The following is a 24,752-nucleotide window of genomic DNA, read 5'->3' on the forward strand; positions in this document are numbered from 1 at the left end:
TTAAGTCTGAATACGTGGACAGCCCACATTACTTTCTTTCTTCTTCTTCTTCTCATCTCCCTTCCCTTCTTCCTGCCCCATCTTCTCCTCCTCCCTTTCCCCTTCCCTCCCCTCCTCCACCCCTCCTTTCTTCCTGGCCCTCCTCCCCCTCCTTTTTTTTTTTTTTTTACCAGATTTCTGACACTACTTAGAGTGTTGCTGTTGTCCCTGACCCTCAGCAGCTGCCCTGTCCCCAGCTTCCCTGTCGCTTGTGCCTTGCCAAGAACTGGCAAATGCGCTAAGAGGAAAAGGTAGAGAATCAGTTTCATTCCAATAAGCTTCTCTCTCTCTCTCTCTCTCTCTCTCTCTCTCTCTCTCTCTCTCTCTCTCTCTCTCTCGCTATTCCTGGGGGTCCTAGGTGCATAGGTATTTCTCCAACGACCTCAAACAGAATTTCTTTAAGCCAGCCTGCATTTGGTTGTTTTCAGGGTCAATGCTGCTTTGCTACAAGCACTGCACCATAACCGAGAGAGGAAATCTTCTACAACTTCCAGATAAATTGTATTTCCCTCCTTTGATTTCTTACAAACAATACAAACAAACAAACAAAAGCAACCAAAAAGACTGGGTCACTGGTACATACTTGGACTTTTCTTATAATACTTAACCAACTGTATATTGAAAATTCTTGCTGGAAGCATGTGCAAAATATTGTCTACCATGAGCTAAACAGTCATCATGCCTGTCCAAGGTCCAAGAAATTGATGAATTTGGATCCAGTCCCCCATTGCAGTTAGATCACCACTTAGATCAACATCAAAACCAACCACTTTTCCAGATGCAGGTCACTAATATGGGGCAGAAGAGATCAGGTAAACCATTAAACACTAATTTATCTGGGGAATGTTGAAAGTCAGCAGTGATACAGGTAGAAGTGGAAATAATACCAGATTTCTCGGAGCTTCACTGTGTGACCAGCACTGTTCCTCGGGGCTTTACTGTGCAAGAACTTATTAAGTCCACATAACAACCCTAAAAGATAATGTAGGATATCACCACCCGCTTGTTGCAGAGGAGAGCACTGAGGCACTGAAAAGCTGAGCTAACCTTTTCAGTGTCTCACCCCCGTGACAGTGAGAGCCAGCACTCAGACCCAGGCACTTTGCCTCCAGAGCCCTTCCCCTTGGCCATCATGCTCACGGGTAACTGAGAAAACTTCAGTGAGATTTGCATCCCCTCTTTCTTGTTCAACCTCCAAGATTTCAAAGAGAAAAAGAAGATTGAAAGGAAGGCCTACAAAACACTCAGAACCAATTAATGCAATGAAGAAGAAGAGAGAGACTAAACAGAACCATTTAGTCTTCCCAAAGAAACAGACTCTATGCCTCTGGAGAGGATGCAATCACATCTCCAACCAGATGACTTTACGGGCCTTGATTTTCCTGATCTGAACTAGGGAGTTCCCAGAGGGGCTCCCAGGAAAAGGTGACAGTGCCTTCTGTGTTCAAGTTTAGAGGGAACAGCTAAGCATTCCTGCCTCCTTGACTTCAGGCGAGAGGAAGCGCTCCTCGAGGGAAAAGAGGTAGGGAGCACATCCCATAGAAATCAGACAAAAGCATGCTTTCTTAAGTTCATTAATGAACAGATCACTTTCATATTTAGCCATATCCATGTACCTTTATCATTGATTACCTGACATTTTTCATGCTTTGATTCACATTTTTATTTGGAAAATTTATTTTTAAAACTAATTACCTCTCACTACCACAACTGAAATACCACTATGAATTGCCACAAGCAGGATGTAATTCTAAAATTAAATAAAAAGAAAACAGGTGTTATTATGGCTTATAGCAGAGTTAATAAGCAAAGCTCGTGAGTTTGCACAAACATTCCTTGGAGGTCTGGGCAGGGGCGGCCTTTAGGGCAATCTAGAGCAGCACTGGGGCTGGAGTGACCGATGTGAGAAAACCCTGGTTGTGCCTGGTTTACCACTGCCCAATAGTAGCCCTTAGGGTATGGAATGCTTCTTCTTTTCCAGCCTGGGAACCATTAAGTTCCTTCTCTTAATCAGAGCTCAGAGACCACATAGAGATCAGTATAGACCCAGAAGCTACTGGTACTAGGGATGAACCAAATGGACTAGAATGAATATAATGTTGAGTGAGAAGTCAGGACCTTGAAATTTAAAAATCTTATGTGTACTGACTCGCTAGATGAATGACCTTGATCTGCATTATCTAATACAGTGGCCACTAGACACACGTGGCAACTGAGTGCTTGAAATGCCTGCCACTAGTGAGGAGATGTTGAATATTTCTTTTTTTACTTCATAATATGTAATTAATTTCAATTTAAATACTCTCATGTGGCTATTGGCTACACTACAGGACAGCACAGGTTAGAGAATAACCATTATACCATAATATCATCTGCTTTATTTCCCTGTAGCGATAAACAGATTTCATAAGATCTCACATCTAATAACAATTCTGAATGCCTTTTTCCCTCTGCTGAGATACAGTTGAATGTCAATTCAGCCGCGGGTACTCCAGGGTGGGGCCGGCTGTGCAGCTGACTTTGCTTCCTCATCAGATCCCGACACCTTCACCAAGGGAATAAGAGCCTCGGCCAGTCCTGCTCTCCCACAGAGGGGTCTCAGCCGCCTTGGCTAGTCACACAGCTCTACCCAGGTGGTAGAGCTTTCCTCCTTTCCTTCCACGTTTGATTATTATCGCTGCAGCACTGTGCAGGCGCCTATGCTGTATACTGCAGGGATTTCCTTGTTTTGGAAGGCAGCTGGGACGAGAGTAAGGCAGTCATGTCAGCAATTGGGGGACAGTGGTCGAATTTTTGTCCCATCCCCAGGACACTGCTTTTGGTTCCCCAAAATGGAGATTTACTGAATTTTGCAAAGCTAATTTCTCTATTGCACAGACAAGACTGAAGAAATAGTATTATTCCTGAGCAGTCCATTGCAGAGATATTTTCCAATTTCTTTATCATTCTCCTGCTATTGGACATTTGGGTTGTTTCCAGTTTGGGCTGTTATGAATAAGCTTCTATGAACATTCTTATTATACGTGTCTTTGTGAGCACATTCCCCCCCCCCAGCCCCCTCGCCCCACTTCCATTTCTGTTGGTTGAATACTTAAGGAAGTAGTTGATGGAACCTAAGAGGCAGGGTGGAGATTTAATTTTATAAGAAACTGCCTAAAGTTTCCAAAGTGGTTGTACCACTTTATAGTTACATCAACATGTATGAGAGCTCTGATTGTTGACACATATTCTCTCCTGGACCAAACTGTAGGTCAGGCTCCTCTGAACTCTCTTCTCAACTAGGTCTTGATTCTCAGACTTCAGGGTTTGTGTTTGCATTGTCCAATTTTAGCAAGAATCCTGCTAAGTCATTTTAAACAGACCCCTGCCATGATAGTCTCCTCCTCCTCCACCCCGGTACCCCAGCTGATGCTTGATCACTTTGTCCGGCATTCAGCAAGAATCCCTTAGCTTGGTTTAGCCATAATCTCCCCTTACTCCTGATGTTTCCTCTTAGTAATGTTCCATTCACTAACCCTCACCGTGCTTCTTGGCTATAAATTCCCCACTTTGCTTTGTTGTATTCAGCGTAGAGCCTGATCTCTCTCGCTGTCTTACTACAAAACCGCATTGCAGTCGTCCCCCTCCGACATATAACGCATATTTCAGTGAGTTCCACAAACAATGCGTTGAAAGTAAAATGGGCCCAATCTGGGGGTCACACCAAGCCGGCTGAGGTGCCCCTGAGTGTGTGACATTCTCGACAGTATATGGTTGTTTTGTCTAGTTTCCCCACACCCAAAAATCCTCACTTTAAAACCTCTGGGCAATTGTTTTCTTTGCTAAAACTTTTAAAGTGGTCTTAACGCTAAGTGTATTAAAAAGAAACCTATCTGTTGCATCCTTGTCATCCATCAAAAGCCAACGGAGAGACGTTCAAGTGCTACAAGTTCAAGTGCTGCCCATCTGGGGAGGCGGAGGGGCTGCTTATTCGCTGGTCGCCTGGCCAAGGTTGTCTGCGTGGGTGCCAACTGCTCAGGGGAACTCGACTCACCTTCACCAGCGCCGGGAGGACAGGGTCCCTGCGGACGCTGACCTCATCTTCAGGCGTTTAGATGAGGAATTCGCATAGGATTTCTTCTTTTCCCTTAATCTGTTTCCACCTCTCCCTCTGTCTCTTCAAGACCGTTTTTGGATCCTGAGTGGACAGGACTTAAAGGAGAGGCTGCCCTTCTGCTACCTGTGTCTTCCTGTCCGGACGTTACTGCCCGCGAGGGAGAACGAGAGGAGCCGGAAGGGCAGCGGGAGCCCGAGAACCACAAAGTCGCCGTGTGCGCCCGCGCGCACCGCGCCCCTGCGTCTCGCGGGCCGCGGGCAAATTGAATCAACACCGCCGGAAGCTTCTCCTCCGGCGCCACGCCAGGTGCGGGGCTCCCGACCCGGCGAGAGGGGCCCCGCGGAGGCGGCCCGGCCCTGCCCCCGGCCCTCGAGGACAGGCCCGGAAGAGGCCGATTTGGACCGGCGGAGCCAAGAAAAGTCTCAAGCGCGGCCCGGCCCCACGCTCCCGAGGTTAAAGGTCTCAAACCCTGAACCCTGGGCTGACCGAGGGTCGCGAGTTGAATCGATCTCCACGCCTTTCTCAGGAGAGTCGAGGGCCAAAATCAGACCAAGAAAAATATGTGTGGATCAAAGTGCTCAATTAATCAAAGAAAAAATACGATTTTCTGACAAATTGGAAGTGTGGTGTGAGAGAAAGACCGGCGTAAAAGAGATGTGTGTTTGGCCTGAGCATACGGATCATCAACTAAGGCGGGAAAGCTGCAATTGCCGCAGGTTTTAGGGGAAAGACCCGGAGTTTCGTTCAGAGCCCTGGGGCCTTCCTTGAAAGCCTTTTCCACCCAGGCCGTCCCCGTTCCCACATCCGTCGTCCTTTATGATACTGGAGATCCTGGGTCTCACTCTGGGAGCCTCCCGTCCCCTGCCTCCTTTTTTGGAAGACAAAATTCCAAAGGTTTGCACCACTCGAATGTTTGCTTTTCAGCTATCAGCCAAGGTCCTGAAAGCATCTGGACCACACTAATCAAAGGAGTAACTGACCAACAGCAGTCCTCTGATGTGCCTGAACTTCTGAATTCTGAATTCATTCAACTCAGTTCTCTAGCAGCAGGCATGGAGGCCCCTGAAGATCCCTCTAGGGAAACTCGCTAGAGGAACGTTATGGAACTTAGGCTTGGGGAATTCTTAGCAGTCAAGTCTCAGAGGTGTCATTGGAGCACCCTGACCTTTGTACAGGCACAGCTTTGGATTCCAGACCCCAGGTGGGAATTTGTAGCCTTGAGGAGAAACTGGATCCTAGTTGCAGTTCTGGTCCAGTTGGTTCTTTCCACACCACGCTCCCAAACCACAAGGGCTGTCAGTGTAGTTGGGAGCTGTGGTGTCCCCAAGTCCAGATATGGTGGTTGCAGAACGTGAACTATTGGGAGTGTTATGAGCTTGCACCCAACCTTGAATTTAGAACATCCGTAGTTCAATGGCAGTATCTGCGGTTTCATGTGCAGTACCCAGTGTTGACTCCTGGCCAAGGTATGTGTTTGCCATTCACTCTGCCACAGTTTATTTTCTGCCTCTGCAGAGCATGTGTGGGAATCTTCATTGTGCATACAAGATTAGAAGAGTCACCCTTTTTACTACCTCTGCTGGACTGTTTATTGCACAGGTAAGTCTGTTCCATGTAGAGATCTAGCAGCCAGGAGCAATGACGCTGTCAACTGAAGAAACTGTGGAGAACCCAGCCGTGATTTTGGAATAAAAGATATTCAAGAGTTTGTCTAAACAGTAGCTTGGCAGCCTTGGGGGCCAGGTTGTGATCCTGGAGGGATTAGTGCTTGGCCTGAGGTGAAACAACCGCTGCTCCAGGTTGTATATTCCATGGGAAGTCGGTTCTGGGGTGTTTCTGTAGTGTAGAACATTTGGAACTAATCTCCTTGGCATATTCACCTACACCTCTGGCTGATCTAGACAAAGCATCCTCAGGTCACTGTTTAACCCTGATTTGCAAGCTGGCCCTTGGGCTGGTCACCAGTAGCTTCTCAATGTGCTGTAGGGATGAAGGAAGTGAACCTCCAGGAAGGAGAGTAGCCCTGGGGTGGGACATATCCATCCAAAAGTGGCTGAGATGTTAGAGGCCATGGCCTCAGGGGTGTACAGAAGGGCAAGGCTTGAATGTACTAATCTATTTATTGCTGACAGGAAGCTTGAGGAGGGTACTGGGCTTTCCAGGTTAGTGGTGTTCAGAGTCTAGATGTATCAGGAGCCTGTGGCTTCCAAGCAAACCAGGAGCCTGTGCTCAGCACCCCGCCCTCAACAGTGTCATTGGCTCCAGAGAGCCATACACACGTGAGAGAAGAGAAGAGGCTGAACAAAGCCCTGGCAGTTGTGTCCCCGAATTTCGACAGATGCAGTAACCTGAAAGAAGACAAGGGTGGTCAGAGGCAGTGGGAATCCGTCTGAATCTGTACAGCACGCATTCTAAATGCATTTTTAAAGTTGTCAGTGAATGTATGTAGGTAGCAGTAATTATGAAGCTGTAGGACTGAGGAATTTGTTTCTTTGCCTGTGGCTCCCCCAACCTTCAAAGCCAGCAAAGCCTCACTGAATCCCTCACAAGCTTGGACTCTCTCCAACTCCCTAGTTCTGACCTCTTGACCCAGATTTAAAGGGTTCCTGTGATTAGATCAGTCCACCTGGATAATCTCCCCATTTTAAGGTCAACTGTATTACCTCTGCAAAGTGCCTTTTGCCATGTAATGTAATATAATTCTGCAAATAATAGCCATAAAGAAGCTGGAGTGGCTATACTAACACCAGACAAAATAGATAGGAGACTTTACAACAATAAAATGTCACCAGAGATAAAGAGGGATATTTTATAACAATAAAAGTGTTAATCCATCAGGATGATGTAATAGATTTAAACACAGTGCATCTAACAGCGTCCCAACATACATGAAGAAGAAACTGACAGAATCAAAGGGAGAAACAGACAATTCAACAATAATTATTGGAGACTTCAATACCACACTTTCAGCAGTGGATACAACAACCAGGCAGAAGAGCAGAAGGAGACAGAAGATTTAAATAATATGACCTAACAGACACCTATAGACACTCCACCCAACAAGAGCAGAATAGAATTTCTCTCACGTGCACTGAGAACATTCTCCAGGAGACTAGACACTAAGACATAAAATAAGCTAAAATACATTTACAGGGATGGAAGTCATATAAAATTTGGGACATCTCACACACCAACACTACAGGCTAGAAGCAGGGTGGCGAGCGGGTTGGGTAGTCTGTCCTCCTTCCTTCACTTTGTCATGAATGTTCAGTAGAACTTATGGAGGTGGCCGTGGTCCCACATGTGTAGGCCATCAGCCTGGAAAAGCTAGGCAGCTGACGAGAAGAGATAGATATTTCAGGGGAGTTGCCCTAGTCTCAGGCTCACAAAACCAGGGACGAATTGATACCTAGGAAGTAAGCAGAGGTCAGGAGATCACTTTCTGTCCTGCCTGTCTGTGCCCCTCTTTAAAACCTCAGCTTCTATGTCACTAGATCCCACTGCTCAGGAGTGCTGTGGTCACCACCAACAACCATAGACCCATGATCTTGATGTTTACTGTGCTCTGGCTGAGAATACAACCACAGGTCAATAGCTTTGGGTCAACACAAACTATCAGTCAGAGTTCTATGAAAACTGCTCTGGGCATAAGGAACAGCATTCATTTCCAAGTCATCCCAAATTAGGTGGCCACTGCGTGTTTCAAAGAAACATAAAAAAAGTATTTCAGTGACTTTGACAAGTTGGAAAGAAACCCTGTGGCGCTAGGACGACATTTACAAGTGACAAGCACAACATCTTATATACAGATTAAAACACAAAGCAACCTACAGGAGAAGAAGAGCGTGGGACTGGAGGCAGGGAGGTCAAACCTGATTTCAAGTTTAATGAGAAGCCTCCATGCTTCCCTAGTGAGTGAAAAGAAGCCACCATAACATTGGTCTCCAGCAAGAAGGTAAATAAGACACAATCTGGCTGGTAATCCTTATAAATTAATTACGCACACACGGAGCACAGTATTATACTCAGGATTTTTTTCCCACAATATTAAAATGGTGTGGAGAACACTAGAGAATCAAAGAAGAGCACCAAGACTATCTAAAAGTTGTCAATTTTCCTTTTTCTTTTTTTGAAATTTTAAAATTTGTGTAAGGGTTGACATGTAGTATTCATTTATAATTTAAGTTGTTTTCATATTTATTTTATCCCTTTTCCTTTTTAAAGTTTCTTTTTCTCTCCTTTTTCTTTGATTAAATTTTCCAGAAAGTTGCCAATTTTACTATATTTCATTATTTTTTTTCTCAAAAGAACCAGATTTTAAAGTGTATTTCATTCTACTGCTTTTGTCTTTACTGACTCCTTCTTTTTATTAGAGCTTTCAGATATAATTTACATATACCAAAAAGTCACCATTTTACAGTATGTAGTTAAGTGATTTTTAGTATATTCACAACATTTTGCAACCATTCGATTCATCATTTAAAAATTTTTTGCTTTATTATTTTCTTTTCTCTGCTTTCTTTGAAGTTGCACATTTTTGTTCCTTTCCTTGATAGTTAGGCTAATACTTCATTTTTATTCCTTTAAAAATAATAATATAATTTTGACTGTGTATTTACCCCCTTAATATAACTAAAAGTTTTCAATTTTTCTGTAAGAAAAGTGTCTTCATGACAGTCCTTAAGACAATGAAAGAATTTGGGAAAATCTCGATTCCTTGGTGTTTTCTATGCTTGCAAGAATAAACAGTACAAAATTGTATTAAAGTTTTGAAAGAGACAGACCTGTGGTTTCAGTACAAGATACTGAGAGTAGCTGCTGAGCGGGTGTCCGCATCAGGGGTGACTTTCAGAACAGACCCGGTGTCCTTGAGTCTCAGTGTGGCCTAGGCAACTAGAAGACAGGGGCTCCCAAGGTTCCATGACAGCGCCACCTTCCATTTCTGTTACTGTGACGCCGCATGGTTACCTGCACACTGGGTCCTCCCTCGGGCACTCTTGTCAGAGCCTGACCTCTGAGCTTTGGCATCTTGTGCCTTATTTTTGTGGTTAAGGATTCTCAGTTGTGGAATGCTGACAAAGTCTGGCCTGAACTAAGTAATGAATTACATTTGCATTCTTTGCACCTGTTTAAATACATTTTTTCACTTAATGAAATCTTATTGAGGTATAATTTACATACTATAAAACTCACCCAATATAATTGTATGCTTCAGTGATTTTAGTAATTTACCAGGCAGTGCGGCCATCACCAGAATCCATCACTTGTTTTTAATTTATTATTTGTTTGGGTTTCTTCTCCCCAGGTTTTGGCTCTACTTCTTCCACCATAAGCTTCAGCATGGCAGTATCTCTCACCACTTTCTCTGGTGAGAGAAGTGAAATGAGCATCCTGGAAACCAACCAGTACTTGCGCTCCCAGCTGGAAAAAAGCAAACAGGACTTTCAAGACCTCACAGAGAAATTCCTCATGTCCCAAGCTACTGCCTACTCCCTGGCCAAACAGCTGCAGAAATACAGTAAGTCCTATGTGTTCACAGTCACCAAAGTGATAAATGATTGTCCATCTTCCCTCTAAGCACCTAAACACCCTCCAGACTTTCTTTTCTCTTCATCATCCAATCAAATCAAATAAATCTCATCCTTACTATACTCCTAGAATGGTGGAAGTGGGTAGTTTACCCTCATTTTGCAGAGGATGGAAACACTGAGGCACAAAGGAGTAAAGTTTGCAGTGGGAGTGTATGGAGGAATAGAGGCTGAGATCTCGGTTCAGGCGCTAAACTTTCTTTTCTCTGCCAGGAATACATGTCAGATCCTTGTTGGCTTAAACATGTCAGGATTTAATTCAAACTTTTATGAGCACCCATTTGCAAAGCACAGTTCTAGCTGCACTCAGGGAGAAAGAAGTGATAGGAGACCCCACCTACCTTAAAGGAGTTTAAAGCTCTCTGTTCCCAAGTGAACCACAGATATCTGGAGATGAGAACATCAATAACAGAGAGTGGAGGGATGGAGCTGTAGTGACTGAGGAACAGGGGAGCGAGGGCACGAGAGGGACAGGGATATAAGGGGAGGATTCTTACTGACCCTGAAATTGAGTTTGCTTTCAAATTTCTACCATTATTTTTCAATAAACCAATGGGGGATAAAATTTTCTATCCAACTTTAACATGGGCTGAAAAGTAGAAATTAAAGCCTACTTGTCAACGATGTGAAAAGACAAGCTTTGGGGTTTGGGAATGTTAGGTTTTTTAGTATCAGTTATTATAATCATAACGCAGCTTTTTTTGAAACTGCAGAAGAAAGATATCATCCAACGTCTTCTTGTAAAGGTAACACAGTGCAGTGATTAAGAGCATGTACCCTGGCGCCAGACTTCCTGGATTTAAACCCAAGTTGTTTATCTTCTCTCTGCCTCAATTTCCACATCTGTAATGGTAATAGGACTAGTGTCTACCTCCTCAGGTAGTGGTGATGATTACAGGATGATAATTCTCTAAAATCTACTAGAACAAGGCCTCGGCAAACACTGTGTATTAGTTCTGCCTCCAGACTAACACACAGCACCGTTAGCTTTTGAGCATATGTCTTTCAGACTTTTTCCCTTCATACACATTTTTACAGAGTTTGTCTCCAGATAAACTTTAAAATCTTTGAGGGACTTCCCTGGTGGCGCAGTGGTTAAGAACAGGTTCGAGCGCTCGTCCAGGAAGATCCCACATGCTGCGGAGCAACTAAGCTCGTGTGTCACAACTACTGAGCCCGTTGGCCTAGAGCCCATGTTCAGCAATGAGAGAAGCCACCGCAATGAGAAGCCCGCGCAATGAAGCGTAGCTCCCGCTCACTACAACTAAGAAACCCCGCACACAGTGACGAAGACCCAACACAGCCAAAAATAAATGAATAAATAATTTTTTTTAAAATCTTTGAAATATTGGGGGATTACGGAAACTCTCAGTGTGGGACAACTGTCAGCCCTACAGTCCTTGGAGCCTTCCCCAAAACACGGGAAATTCCTACTCCATGCCCCAGGTTAATATTCTACTTAAGAGGCTGCAAGGCTTGGTAAAGCTTTGGAGTTAGAACTCAGGGTATGTGAATTCTGACTTTGCTTCATTCCAGTTGAATCATCTTGAGAAAGTTATTATACCTGCCTGTGAGCTTCTCTTTCCTCAGCTCTAACATGGGGAGGAATCAAATGCCAAGTAGTTGGGAGGCTGAGGAATCAGATGTGGAAATCCCTGCGTAGAGCCTGCTACCGATGTTACATCAGTCCCCGGGATGGACCCTGCCTCCTCCCTTGAAGACAGTGACCCAGCAGCCTGTCCAGCTTTCCCCTGAGGCAGCGTCTCTGTTTCCCCAGAGTGTGAAGAGTACAAAGACCTCATTGAATCTGTGCTGGAGGAGGAAGTGCTGTTTGAGGAGGGGGAGCTGGCAGAGAAGATGAGACCGGCTGCAAGGCTTGGGTAAGGAGGAAGCTGTGTGGGAAAGTGTGTGAAGTGGGGAAGCCCAGGCTGATAGAATAAAGAGCAAATCTGTGCAAGGAGAAGGGCAGAAGTGTACACGGCAGGCCCAGAACTAGACAAAGACAGCCTGCGGGGCTGTGGGAACTGGATGGTGGACTAGTTAGGCCTCTGGATTCTCCCTCAAATACTATATGAATCAAATGGAGACACATGCCTGGGTTGGAATACTAGCAATGTGGCTTCTAGCTGTGTGACCTTGGGCAAATGTACTTAAGTTTCCAGTGTCTGAGTTACCTCAGCTACCTCATCTGTAAAATGGGGCGGGGAGGTGGGGTGAGGAACCCTAAAGCTGAGCCTCTCGGGAGCCGCAGTTTCCTCCGCTGAGAGAGCACTGGTGGTTCCAGGTTCATTCTTTAGTTTACAAGGTTGGTGACTAGGATAGTGGTGGCAGGACCTGAGCTTTTCACGGACATAGGTTTGAACCCACACATAGGCGATTGTTTCCATAGTGTAGCAGTTATCACATTCGCCTCATACGCGGGTGGGAACATATTTCTTTTCCCTGACATTTATATTCCCATTCAACAAACTAAAAAGGGGGGCAGAAAGTGTGTGGCAGCGGGCGGACCTGCATTTTCCCTGGCCCAAGATACTTGGGAGGAGTTTCGTTACTACCTGAAAGCCTAATCTGCACTAGGAACCAGCCCTCCTTTCTCTGCTTAGTCATATTGTAGACCAAGCCACAGCCAGTTAACCAAGGAGCGCGCAGGACAAGATGGACTTCGGGGTACCTTTACATTCGGAAATCCCCTCACCTCCTCCTCTGGCGCCTAAATCTCCGCTACACGCTGACACGTATTATGTCTCTGAAAACCAGGTAGTAGTACATCCCTGTGAAGCACACTTGGCTTTCCCTCACCCCAGCACATGTGAGGAACAATTTGATTTGCGTGACAGAACAAAAGAGAATGAATTCAACTCTGCACCGGGGGCTCGAGCCAAAGACCCAAAGATGAAGAATGTCAGGCTCTGCGAACTGAGCTGGCCGCGGAGGAAACGGAGCCGGTAAACGTGCCATTATCAGGAGACCCTCCAGCGTCAGGTCAGAGATCAGGAAGTAGATGGACCCGCTCATCCCCCGCTGAGAACCAAGTCTGCCCCTGACTCATAAAGAATCTGAGGTTCAGAAAGAGAGCATGACCTCTCCCCAGACCTGGATTCCGGGTCTTCCCCTCACTACCTGCGGCGCCTGCCGTTCTCCCGCCTTAGATGACGCCAACTCCAGGTCCTAAGGCTCCGACAAAGAGTTGTCTTTGACGCAGCGTTTTCCTCAGACCCCACATGCAGTTAGTTAGGACTTCGTGTTTGCTTCTCAGTCCAGGTGGACTTTGGCCTACACAGTCCCTCCTTTTCACGACTCTGGACTTGGGCAAACGACTCTCATGATAAAGGCGGGGAAATCAGTGTAACGCTCGGCTCCCTCACCCTGAACTTCGGATGGGGGGGTGGTGGTGGGCGACCCTTGCGTTTTTTCCTGGGCTGCGTCCCTCTTCCGGGCCCGTCCTCAAGGCCAGGGCCGGGGCCGGGTGCCCTCAGCGTGCTCCTCTCGCCGGCTCTGGAGCCCCGCGCCTTCCCTTGCAGCTGCAGGGAGGCTCCAGGGGCCGCCTGATCGGGTTTGCGGGCCCCAGCAGCGCGGGTGTGTATTTGTGGTCCCTCGGGGGCCCGCTGTCCCTCCTCCCCTGTCGGGAAAAGGACGACCGCCCCCTCGTCCTGTCCACGTGGCACGGCAGCGCGCCGGACGCGACAGAAAGGCCAAATCCGTTCCTCTGGCTGCGCGTGGGAGGTGAAAACTGGAACCTGGAGGGGAGGGAAAAGGGGGAAAACCTCATGAAATGTCCTGATCTGAAGCTATTTTCAAGTCCGCCTCTTTGGGGACTCAGCCCTCCAGCGCTGGCGAGGATGCTGCAGTCCGGTCGCACCCTCGACGGCACTTGGAGTCGACGCGCAACAAGGCAGAGCCCCGCGGCTTGGGGGTCAGTGCGCACGCTGCCCGCGCCTTCCTCGGGGTCGCAGCACTTGAACCTCACGTGTGAAGGAAACGCGATGACCGCCACAATAAGAAAGAAGAAAAACAACGACTGGAGAAAATGGCACAAGCTTCCCCAAACTTGTAAAGCTTTACTTTTAAAGGAAACCAGACAGGGAGACACAGACACACGGACAGACGACGTTGCATTAAAGTCTTTCAGCAAAAAGAAAGTCGTCTGCCTGCTGGCCGTGTGCTGTGAGGTGAACACGAAACCCCCTCCAGACACCGGCTTTCTGGGAAAACCGCCTTTACCTCTTTGTGTTACTAGGTTAAAATTCGCTGTCCATGACCTGTTGAACCGGAAAATTGTAAAAGGCAAATAAAAGATGTTTCAGACATTGTAAAAGGTAAAACAAAACTGTTGCTCAAGAAGAATGTCACGTACGACGAGGGAGGAATGAACAGTCGTGAGATCGGCGTGGACCGCGCCTGTGTCCTCCGCGGCTGGCCCTGGTCTTCAAACGAAGTCAATACAGGCCTGCGTTGATGTTCGATGTTTTTCCAACAGCCAAATGACCTGAGACGTCAGCCTTTGCTACGCTTCCTGCTAAACGTGAAAGTGTGATTAAAGTACTGGACTTCAGCTAGACGACTAGAATAAGCCACAGCGGCAGGAACCTGAGGAAGCCCCTTTGCCAGGAGACGCCGGAGAAGGGCTGCTACGAAAGGGCTTTCGAGGAAGGAGCAGAGGGGAGGGAGGGGAGGGCGGGTCCTATGGTTCCCGGGTGGATTCGAAGCATCGATCGTTTCCGAGAGCCCAGAGCACTGACCGCCTGCGCCGTGAAAAGGGCCACCGAGACGCGGGTCCGCAGCCTTGGAGGGGTGGTGTCCACCTTGCTGGGATGCGAGGTCGCCTGGGGCTCAGGCTCACCTAACCCCCGGCTCCTGGGGCTTCCGGGAGCTGGAGGGTCCGCGGTGGCGACCCCTGCATTCGGTGCATAGCTGTGTGTTGGATGCGGGATCGGGAAGTGAAGCTGTGGGGGCCCCAGGGACCTCGCTTCGGGGGAGGCGAGGAACCCTAAATGAGGGCCTCTCGGGAGCTGCAGTCTCCTTACCTGAGGGCTCGCCTGTGCTCCCAGGGTCCTTTGCTTTCGAAAATATTTGTGGCCAGTCGTGGCAAGAGATACAGTTCTTGAAAGTGTCCTTAAAAGCCTGAGAAAGAGCTGTTTCCGTAGTGTAGTGGTTATCACGTTCGCCTAACACGCGAAAGGTCCCTGGTTCGAAACCAGGCGGAAACACGTCGATTCTTTTCTGAAACTAACATTCACGTTTAAAAACCAAAAAACGGGGCGAGTGGGATGGATTGAGGTAGCGCGTGCAGCTGTACTTTTATCCCCCCGAAATACATGGGGAGTTCCCTTATTGCCTGAAAGCCCACTCAGCACTAGCAACCATCCCTCCTTTGTCTGCTCTGTGTCACTTTGAAGACAAGGCCACAGACAGACCAAGAAGGGCCCAGGACAAAGCCAAGTTAAGGTTATCTTTACATTCGGAAATCCCCTCACCTCCTCATGTGGCGCCTAAATCTCCTCTACACGCTGACACGTCTTTTGTCTCTGGAAACAAGAAGTTTATCCCAGTGAAGCTCACTTGCTTACCCCACCTCAGCACGCTTGCGGAACACGCTGATTTGCGTGACAGAACAAGAGAGACCGACCCAACTCCGCACCGGGTGCTCGACCCAAAGACACGTAGACGAAATTCAGGCTCCAGAATTGCAGCTGGTAGGGGCACGTAAAGGAGTCCTTACACGTGCTATTATCAGGAGAGCCCCTGTAGTGAGCTCAGAGATGAGGAAGTAGACGGAATCGCTCATCAGCCGCCGAGAGCCAAGTCAGCACCTGACACATAAGGAAACCGAGGTTCAGAAAGAGAGCATGACCTTGGCTCTGCCGCACACAGCGCTAAAGCTAGACCAGGATGGAACCCAGCCAGTTACCTTGCGGCCTGGCCTCAGAGCCCAAAGCGTCACCCAGAACAGGAGAGGTGAAAAGTGATGAGCAGCGGCGCCAAGGCTGGGAGCCCTGCACAGCTGCCTTCAGCCCTGGGCCACTGGGAATCACCTCCTTTCCTGCTCTAGGCGTCTCAGGAATTTAATTTTTACTTTCACAGTTTCCACCTGAAGACACTAAGTTGGTCGTTTTGCGTGGTTCCCTGGTGGTCTAATAGTTAGGATTCGGTGCTTTCACCGCCATGACCTGGATTCAATTCCCGGTCAGGGAAGTGTCCTTTTGCTGGCATCCTGATTTTGTAGTTATGTATTCATTCCGCTGTGTCACTTCCCAAAGTGGGGCTCTGATAGAGCCTCTATACTTTAAGGATTCCAGTGGATAGCATCCAAGGTGCTTTTTACTGAACTTTCTTTCTGAAATGTAACTCCGAAGAAAAACCAAAAAGTTTAGCTTTACTGTATCATAGAGATAAATTAGTATGTACCCAGTGTGCTAGGTACAAGAAAAAAAATTCAAGTTGATAGTAAGGATAAATCTCGAATACTTTTAACACTCTAGAGAATTCTAATAATTAACATATGATTGTACAGAAAATGTTATATTTCTAGAGATGACTCCTTGTATGCATCACAACAGTTTAATAATTTCAGTCTAAAAACTACTTTATGTTGTTTTACAAATATTACAATAATATGAAACATATGGGTAGCATAGTACTCTAGTTTCACAAGTCCTGGATTTATTTATTTTTTTTCCTGGATTTATTTTCTCTTCAAAATTCTAATAACATTGAACTGCCTAAATTTTTATACTGGTTTTACTTGTTTAACAAGAAATTTCTAATCCAATAAATATTTAAGTTTATGAAATTTAAAATCATGTTTTCCAGTAAATTAAATATACCATATAATATATTTTAAATGGAGATTTACTATTATAAGTCTAGAAATCAGAGTAACTTAATTATTCCACTTACAATTTGGGGTATCATTTACTGTATGATTCCAACATGCATTTCTCTATTATGTGTCAGCTCAACTTTTGATTTTAAGGTCTATTTTTATCTTTAAGTTCTTTGATATTAAATTAATTGATTTGTGGTCTTTGCCTGTATAATTGAGATAGAAATGAGAAACACTGTTCTACTATGACGCTGCCTCGTATTTTTATAGATTAGAGAATGGCCATATGTGAACAGGTTGAGAGGAGGCTCAGGTAACTTTTATGGGAGGTTGGTAACTGTGGCCATCAATGTAATTGCAAGAATTGTAGAACACATGGAATATCTGCTCCAGGAAGTAGGGAGCTGTCACTGAAAGCCTCCTGTTTTCCTAAAGTGCTTGTTTATTTAATAAAACAATGTTTCTGGTTCTAGGTTACCTACCTCTAGGCCTGAAGTCATCCATCTTACTGTTCTTCATTATGCTTCTCTTGTCTCTATCACTTCTAGAGCGCCTAGGCCAAGGTGGGCAGATAAGCCTGGGAAAAACTGCCAGGAACCAATTATGTTCCCGCTGCACTGCCTTTTTTGATGCTTCCAGATGTGGGCTCCACAGAGCAGAGACCTTGAGTTGGCTCATGATGCAGCATCTCTCTCCCCCTCCCCCCATAGCAAGGCCTGGCATCTAGTAAGTGCCTAATAAGTGCTCAGTGATTGAAGGCAATCTAGTGCAATGTCCTGAAAAGAAGAAAGTAGGTATGTTGGTGGAGGCCTAGAGTATGAGGGACAGAGAAAGACAGACAAAGACACACACTAATAGAGTAGAGAGAATGTCCAAGAACTAGATTTAGTGTGTAAAAGCCTCATGAGATTCAACAGAAGAACCCAGGGAAGGTCAACCAGTAACTCTTGGCATCCAGGTCTGCACAAGATGGATTGTCAGGTGCAGAATCCTGTTTGTCACGGTGATTTGTCTCAAATTGGATAATTTTTGCAGAAACAGCCAAACACTGTCAAGGAATTATATAGAGACAGTCATTAGCATGCTAACACAGCCTTGAATAAGAGGGTGACCAATCATTAGATGTGTGCATCCAAGATGGCAAAAATATATTCATGAAGAAAAGGGAAGAAGAATAAATGTCTGAGACCAGTGTTTTTTCCCCCTCCTATCCATAAACTGTTTAGTATGAAGCAATTGGAAGTCATTCTGGTCAGTCTTCTCTGCACCTGAATAAGTAGGTCACCACCAAAAATAATTACAATTATTGGAAGACTTTCTAAACATCTTGCAAGTTTAGCTGCTGAACATGTGCAATAAGGTATCTCTGAGTAATGTCCACACTGGACTTTTGTTGTACCTCGGGCTTAGTTGAATCAGGAGGGCGCCACTCCCCTTGTTAGAGTATCATATAGATGTATACAAAGTTTGTTGTGATGGCAAGAATATGAAGAAAAAAGCTCTTTCATGGAGCTGGAAAAATAGGAATACAAATTGGCACACCTGCTACTGAAATCAAAGTAGGAACACATAAGGAGATGCCTTCAGCCTCTGACAAAGGTGGAATGACAAAAACCAGATTTACCCTCCTGCCTGAAATTTCACCCTCCCCTTCTTGCCTGCCCCCAAAGGGGAAAAAGAGGCAAATACATAATGTCAGTTTTCTAGACACAGAAAATCAGGCAACAGAGGACAGCAATCTCTGAGAGATGAGAAACAAGCTGAGTCCTGCCATTGGCCCACATTAATGCTTTCAGAGAGTTTCCAGGTTGGGCATGAGGAGGGCTATCTGAGACCAACTCCTTAGATTGTGGAGATGAAGCTGAGTGTTGGTGGAGGGCAAAGCATCTAGAGTTCACAGAACAAAGGTCCAGTGATGAGAGAGAGAGAATCCAAGAATATGAAAGTCTCCCTCAAGTACTAAGCAGAGTTCTGACTAGAGCATGCTTGTGAAGAAATGCCTGAGACCAAGAAAAGAAATTTTTGAAAAGATCATGGAACAGTGCCGGTGTTCACACAGGACAGGCAATTGTACTCACCACCACCAGCCAGACTAGACTACTCATATAATTCATGAGCCTTTGGGAAGAACACTCAGCCCTAGAATAATCAGCCCTAGACTGACCTACCTAAAAAATCATAAAGCAAGATCCAAAGAGATCAAACCATTTACAAGTCACCTAACTGTACTCCAAAACAAAACTCAAGATAATTCATAGGAATACCAAAGTAGTTAGTATCCAGAAGGGAAATTTTGACAATGTCCAGCATCCAAGCAAAAAAATGCAGGGCATGCAAAGAGCCAGGAAAATATGATGCGAAAGGAAGAATGTAATCAATCAAAATTGCACCAGAACTGAAACGATGTAAAAATCAGCAGAGAGGAGTTTAAACAGTTATCATGACTATGTTACATATGTCCAAAGAGTTCATTAGAAGTGTGGAACATACAAAAATGGCAAAAAGCAAACTTTAGAGATGAAAACTATAACATCTGTGAATCAACAACAGATTAGACATTGCAGGGAAAAAGATTAGGGAACACAAAGCCTTGAACAACTGAAAATATCCAAAATGAAACTCCAGTTAAAATTTTTTTTTTTTTTTTTTTTTTTTTTTACTGAACATAGCATAATTGAATCGTAGAGCAACTTGAAAAGGCCTAATATAGGAGTGTTTGGAGTCTCTGAAAATACCAGGAGAAATTTTTTGAAGAAACAATTTTGAAGAAACATGACAGAAAATATTCCAATCATAATGAAAATTATAAACCTGCCAGTCCAGGGAGCCAAATGAACCCTGAACACAAGGAACATAAAGAAAACCATACCTAATCACATTATAATTAAACTGCTCAAATCCATTGAAAAAGAAAATGAAATTCCCCAGTGCAGCCAGAGAGAAAAGACACAGTACATACAGAAAACAAAAAGATTATGTCACATTTCTCATCAAAAGCAGTGGAACTGAGATGACAGTGAAGCAACATTTTTAAAGGACTGAAGGAAAAATAAAGTCAAGGTGGAATTCTATGCCTTCCCCCCACCAAAAAAAGCTCTTTGAAAAATGAAGGTGAATGACAACATTTACAGACATACAAATGCTGAAAGACTTCATCACCAGCAAATCCATAATGCAAGAAATGTTAAAGGAGTCCTCCAAGAAGAAGAGAGTTCACATCAGATGGAATTCTGGATGTACACAGAGGAATGAAGTCCTACTCTATAGCACAGGGACCTATATTCAATATCCTGAGATAAACCATAATGGAAAAGAATATGAAAAAGCATATATATATATATGTATATATACATATATATATATAAAATGAATCACTTTACTGTACAGCAGAAATTAACACAACATTGTAAATCAACCACACTTCAATAAAAAAAATTTAAATAAAAAAAGCAAAGGAATGAAAGGACAAGAGACATAGTATCTGCATGGGAAAATATATGATTTTTTATTATCAATTAAATCTCTTTAAAAACATGGGAGAGTTTAAGGAAAAGTAATAACCTTGGATTTGTGGTTCATAACATATGCTAAGTAAAATGCATGACAACAAAAGCTTGAAGGCAGCCTGTGGTAAGTTACAGATGTCTGCTCTAAAGCCTAAAGCAATCAATGAAATAACGAGAGAAAGAGTTATAACTAGTAAGCCAACAAAGGCGAGAAAATGGAATTATATGCAAAACCATGTATAAGCTATGATAGAATAATTGCTCTTCCAAGATTCTACCCTATAGCCATGTGTACAAGAATGATGACTGTAGCATTACTTGTAATAGGAAAAGCATAGTACCAAATTAATTGCAAAAGTATATGGAAAGGGTTAAATAAAGACTAGTACAAACAGTGTAAGAAACTTCATTGGTGAAAGGAGTTTACAGGGTAAAGATGATGAGTCTACTCTTTCGTGAATTCCGGGATTCCCAGTGCTTTCCTCCAGAGATCCTCTCTGAGGCTCAGTGATTATCTGGACTTAGGTCCTCCTGTGTCAGGGGGCAGGAGCCTAGTAGTGGAGCATGGGAGAGGATGCGCAGACTAGAAACCTTGGTACATCCTTTACATTCTAAAAGGGTAAGACGCGTCCCTGGGTGGGCTTGAACCACCAACCTTTCGGTTAACAGCCGAACGCGCTAACCAATTGCGCCACAGAGACGCTAGGCAGAGCCTCTCGCCTTTCCCAGGACAGCGGCGCCGGCTCCAAGCCTCGGACAACAGGAGAGGTGGAGTCCACGCAGCGTGTTTGTCCCATGGGGAAGCCGTGCGTTGGACGATTCCGAAGGCAGAAGGGCAGCCAAGCGTCCCCACTGCGCATTGCTCCACACCCGCCGATGCCAGCGCCCCGGAGACGGCCGGGGCCTGAGCCGAGTGGGGCCCAAGGGAAGCTGAACGCCCGGTGGGCTCTGTAACGGCTCCCGGCTTGCTCCGACTTCACCCGACCATCTGCCCCGCAGGTTTAGTAGGTGTGCTCGGTATGGCAGCAGCGGGAAAGAGATCAGGTCCAAAGAGAAAAGGTGAAAAGCAGCGAAAGCAAGCAGAGGCATGGATGAGACAGCGAGACCTCCCAGGAAGCCTGTGAGGAGGTTCGGGCCAGATTCTGAGATGAGAGTTGTTTTTATTAAGTAACAGAATGGGGAGGGAGAATCGGAGAAGAGCATGAAAGAGAGAAAAGCACGAACATCTGTAGGTGTCCAAGAATAAAACAGCAAAAGCACTGTGAATATATTTATGTCAAGAAAGTCACCTGCAGGCCTGTGGTGCATTGTGATTGTATAGTGGATAACACTGCATAGTGGCTGCAGCAACCTCAGTTCAAATCCAAGCTATAGCAAGTTAGTGTCTATGACCTGTCTTTCCATTTGCTTTTTTTTTTAAATTGACTATAGTCGATTTACACTGTTGTGTTCATTTCAGGTGTACAGCAAAGTGATTCAATTATACATACATATCTATTTTTTTCATATTCTTTTTCCTTATAGGTTATTCCAAAATATGGAGTATAGGTCCCTGTGTTATACAGTAGGTCCTTGTTGGTTATCTATTTTATATATAGCACTGTGTATATCCCAAACTCCTATTTATCCCTCCCCCCCTTTCCCCTTTGGTAACCGTAAGTTTGTTTTCTACCTCTGTGGGTCTACCTCTGTTTTTTGTATAAGTTCATTTGTATCGTTTTTGTTTTGTTTTGTTTAGATTCCACATATAAGCGATATCATATGATGTTTGTCTTTGTCTGGCTTACTTCACTTAGTATGATAATCCCTAGGTCATCCATGCTGCTACAAATGGCAATATCTCCTTTTTTATGGCTGAATAATATTCCATCCATTTGCTTTTAATGCCAGCACCAGCTATGCCCCTTAGCAGTGGTTGGAGAGCAGAGTTTGGCACTGGCCACAGAGCATGATGCTGTGAGGAGTAAATCCCACAGTGCACAAACCCGCGGGCGCCAGTCAAAGTGAAACCTAGGATGGTTCCTTGTCTCACTGTTGAGCAGAACATATCCTCAAAGTTGAAATACCGCCTCTCAAGGAACCTTGTCTATAGCTTGCACTAACGAAATGACATGGTGATTGCCCTCTTTTCCGGTGAAGATATTTCAAATATTAGTGGGATTTTTTACACTAAAGGAGAACGAGTTTTTAATGAGTTTACAATAAAATGCAAACTAGTTGTCATGGTCTACACCAACCTGCCTTCATCCACCATGCACTGATTTTTATGGGAACAGTAAATCATTGAACTATAGTTCACATAGTGTAAAAAGCACAAATCTTTAGGGCATAGGCACAGTTTGTTGAAATTTGGCAAATGTAATCGCCACCCAGATCAAGTTATAGAAAATTGCCATCATCCTAAAAATGTCACTTGAGCCCCTTTCTAGGCAATTCCTACACTAGATCACTTAGTTAATTACTATTCTGAAGTTTATTGCAATAGATTACTATTGCCTGCTCTTGAAATTCAGATGAATGAATGTACATTTTTGGTAACTGACTTTTGTTTCATGCAACATTTTGTTCATTAAACATATTCATATTATGTATATCACTTATTAATTTTGGTATTATTGGAGTAATTTTGGTGGGGGGGTGGTGTTAATTAGTGTTCTTGATGAATATTCTTGGTGTTCTGATGAATATTCCATATCAATCTTTTTGTATACTTGTGCATTCATAGAAGTGTTGCAACTGCTGGGTCATGGAGTAGGTACAAGATGAACTTTATTAGAAAGTGCCAACAGTATTTTAGAATGATTTCAAACCAGCTACACTACAGATGCAATTGCTCCACACTTGTGTCAGCATTTGGAGCACGAATTCTTTTAAGTTACAGCCATGCTGGAGGGTGTGTAATGATACCTCCTTATAGTGTTAATGCTTATTTCCCTGATGAGTAAAAATGTCAATAATATTTTCTTATAACTTTTGGTCATTAAAATATCTACCTTTGTGATCCAGGAAGATCCCGGCTTAGCCTCAGAAAAAGGAAACAGGGTGGTGTGGTCGGTCGCTGCCATGCAGATGGATCCTCCAAAGCATCTCTCAGAGACAGAGACCCAGGCTCCAGGTGTTACGAGTAGCAACAGGTTCAGATCCAATGACTGGCCCAGCATCAGCGGACATGCTGGGCCTCCCAGGCCTTTGCCATCTCCATGCACTCGTCAGTTGAGGGAGGGCGGAATATATTTTTTAAATATTCTCTTTCAATCCATTCATTCACATTCATTTCCCTGAGTAATTTGAGTTTCCAATTCATCTCACTACCACAAGGGAAAGCTGTTATCTGCGACATAAGCAGAAGGTAGGTGTAAAAATCAACACCAGAATAGCAATAGGATGGTGATCTAGGTAAATGCCCCAACTTCTCCAGCTGCAGCTGTTTTGAATCCCCGTGGTCCCTACCAGGCAATGGGCACATTTTCCCTTCTCCCTTGGACACTCACTCAGAAGACCTGTTAGGATAAATGTTATGTCCACTGTAAGGCAAGAGGAGGGGGAGCAGGGTGGACCAAGCCAGCAGAGGCAACAGTAGATGAGACAGCACAGTGGCTGCGGGTGTCTGTGATTCTGGAGCTGCTGCCGAAAGGCGGTCAGTCTGGTGGGCGGGCGCGTATGTTCTGCGTGTGTGGGGAGGGGTGGGGGGATTGGGAGATCTTCGCTAGAATTTCTTTGTGGAGAGTGGTTCGGTTCAGGTGGAGGGGAGGATGATGACCCTGAGTGAAAGATGGTGGCCTGTGGGGTATGTACTTAGAGTTACCTAGCAGGAGAAGTACCATGATCTTGAAGGTGCTTTCTCCAGGGCAAAGTCTTGTCCATTGCCTTCATGATGTGCTGACCTCTGTGATTCCCCTACTAGTGAGAAACTCGACTTCAGAATCTCTGCTTGATGATACCTAGATAGTAAAAAGTATATATTCGTTTATGTGAATTTGAAGAAAGAACAAGCTTAACCTGAGGGGTGGACATCAGAATAGTTTCAAGTAGCAGCAGGTGGATAGGCATTACCTGGAAAGTGTGTCAAAGGGCTTCATCCATGTATCAAAGTGTTTCATCCATACTTGGTTGGTAAAAATTTTCTATGTCGTAATCCTCATGATGATTTCACATCAAATAGCTATTCGTTAATGATTTGTGCGTTTCGTTCTGTTAATACACCTAAATAATTTCCTTTTTGGATAAAAATTAGCGGTCACATGTCTGAGAACCCAGTGTAGACCACTACCAGGTGTAAGAAAAGGGAAAGCAGACGCCAGGTGTAAAGGTAATGCCGTGACTCGGATTTGAACCGAGGTTGCTGCGGCCACAACGCAGAGTACTAACCACTATACGATCACGGCGCGCTATATTCCAAGTAACAACAACTACCCTTGATGTATGTCATATGACGTAAAAGGATTCCAGTCACTGCGCCGCTTTATTCTTGGAAATTGCAGGTATTCCTATTCTCTCTCTCATGCCCGAGCACCGGTTTCCCCTCTTTTCCTTTCAATTCTGATACAGGATGATAGAACAAAAGAAAACCAAAAACCAATTCTCATCTCCCTAAATCCGGCACGTGCTTTCTGGGAAGTCTCATTGTCCTCGTCCCCACCTCGCTGGCTTCTTTCCCGCCTCTTGCGTTTGCCCCTTTGGACCAACCCTCCCCACCCCCT

The 24,752-nt window shown here is 44.9% G+C and overlaps 3 non-coding genes across 3 annotated transcripts; 1 reads left to right on the top strand and 2 right to left on the bottom strand.

The window, feature by feature from the left end:
* Positions 1-14,857: 14,857 nt before the first annotated feature.
* Positions 14,858-14,930, top strand: TRNAV-AAC (transfer RNA valine (anticodon AAC)). The gene has a single exon. It is a non-coding gene; the product is annotated as a tRNA-Val (tRNA).
* A 5,749-nt stretch (positions 14,931-20,679) lies between these two features.
* Positions 20,680-20,753, bottom strand: TRNAN-GUU (transfer RNA asparagine (anticodon GUU)). Its single transcript has one exon. It is a non-coding gene; the product is annotated as a tRNA-Asn (tRNA).
* A 3,612-nt stretch (positions 20,754-24,365) lies between these two features.
* On the bottom strand, positions 24,366-24,437 carry TRNAH-GUG (transfer RNA histidin (anticodon GUG)). The gene has a single exon. It is a non-coding gene; the product is annotated as a tRNA-His (tRNA).
* Between the last annotated feature and the right edge of the window lie 315 nt (positions 24,438-24,752).

This window comes from Lagenorhynchus albirostris, chromosome 2 (assembly GCF_949774975.1).
Source record: "Lagenorhynchus albirostris chromosome 2, mLagAlb1.1, whole genome shotgun sequence".
NCBI classification, from domain to species: Eukaryota; Metazoa; Chordata; class Mammalia; order Artiodactyla; family Delphinidae; genus Lagenorhynchus; species Lagenorhynchus albirostris.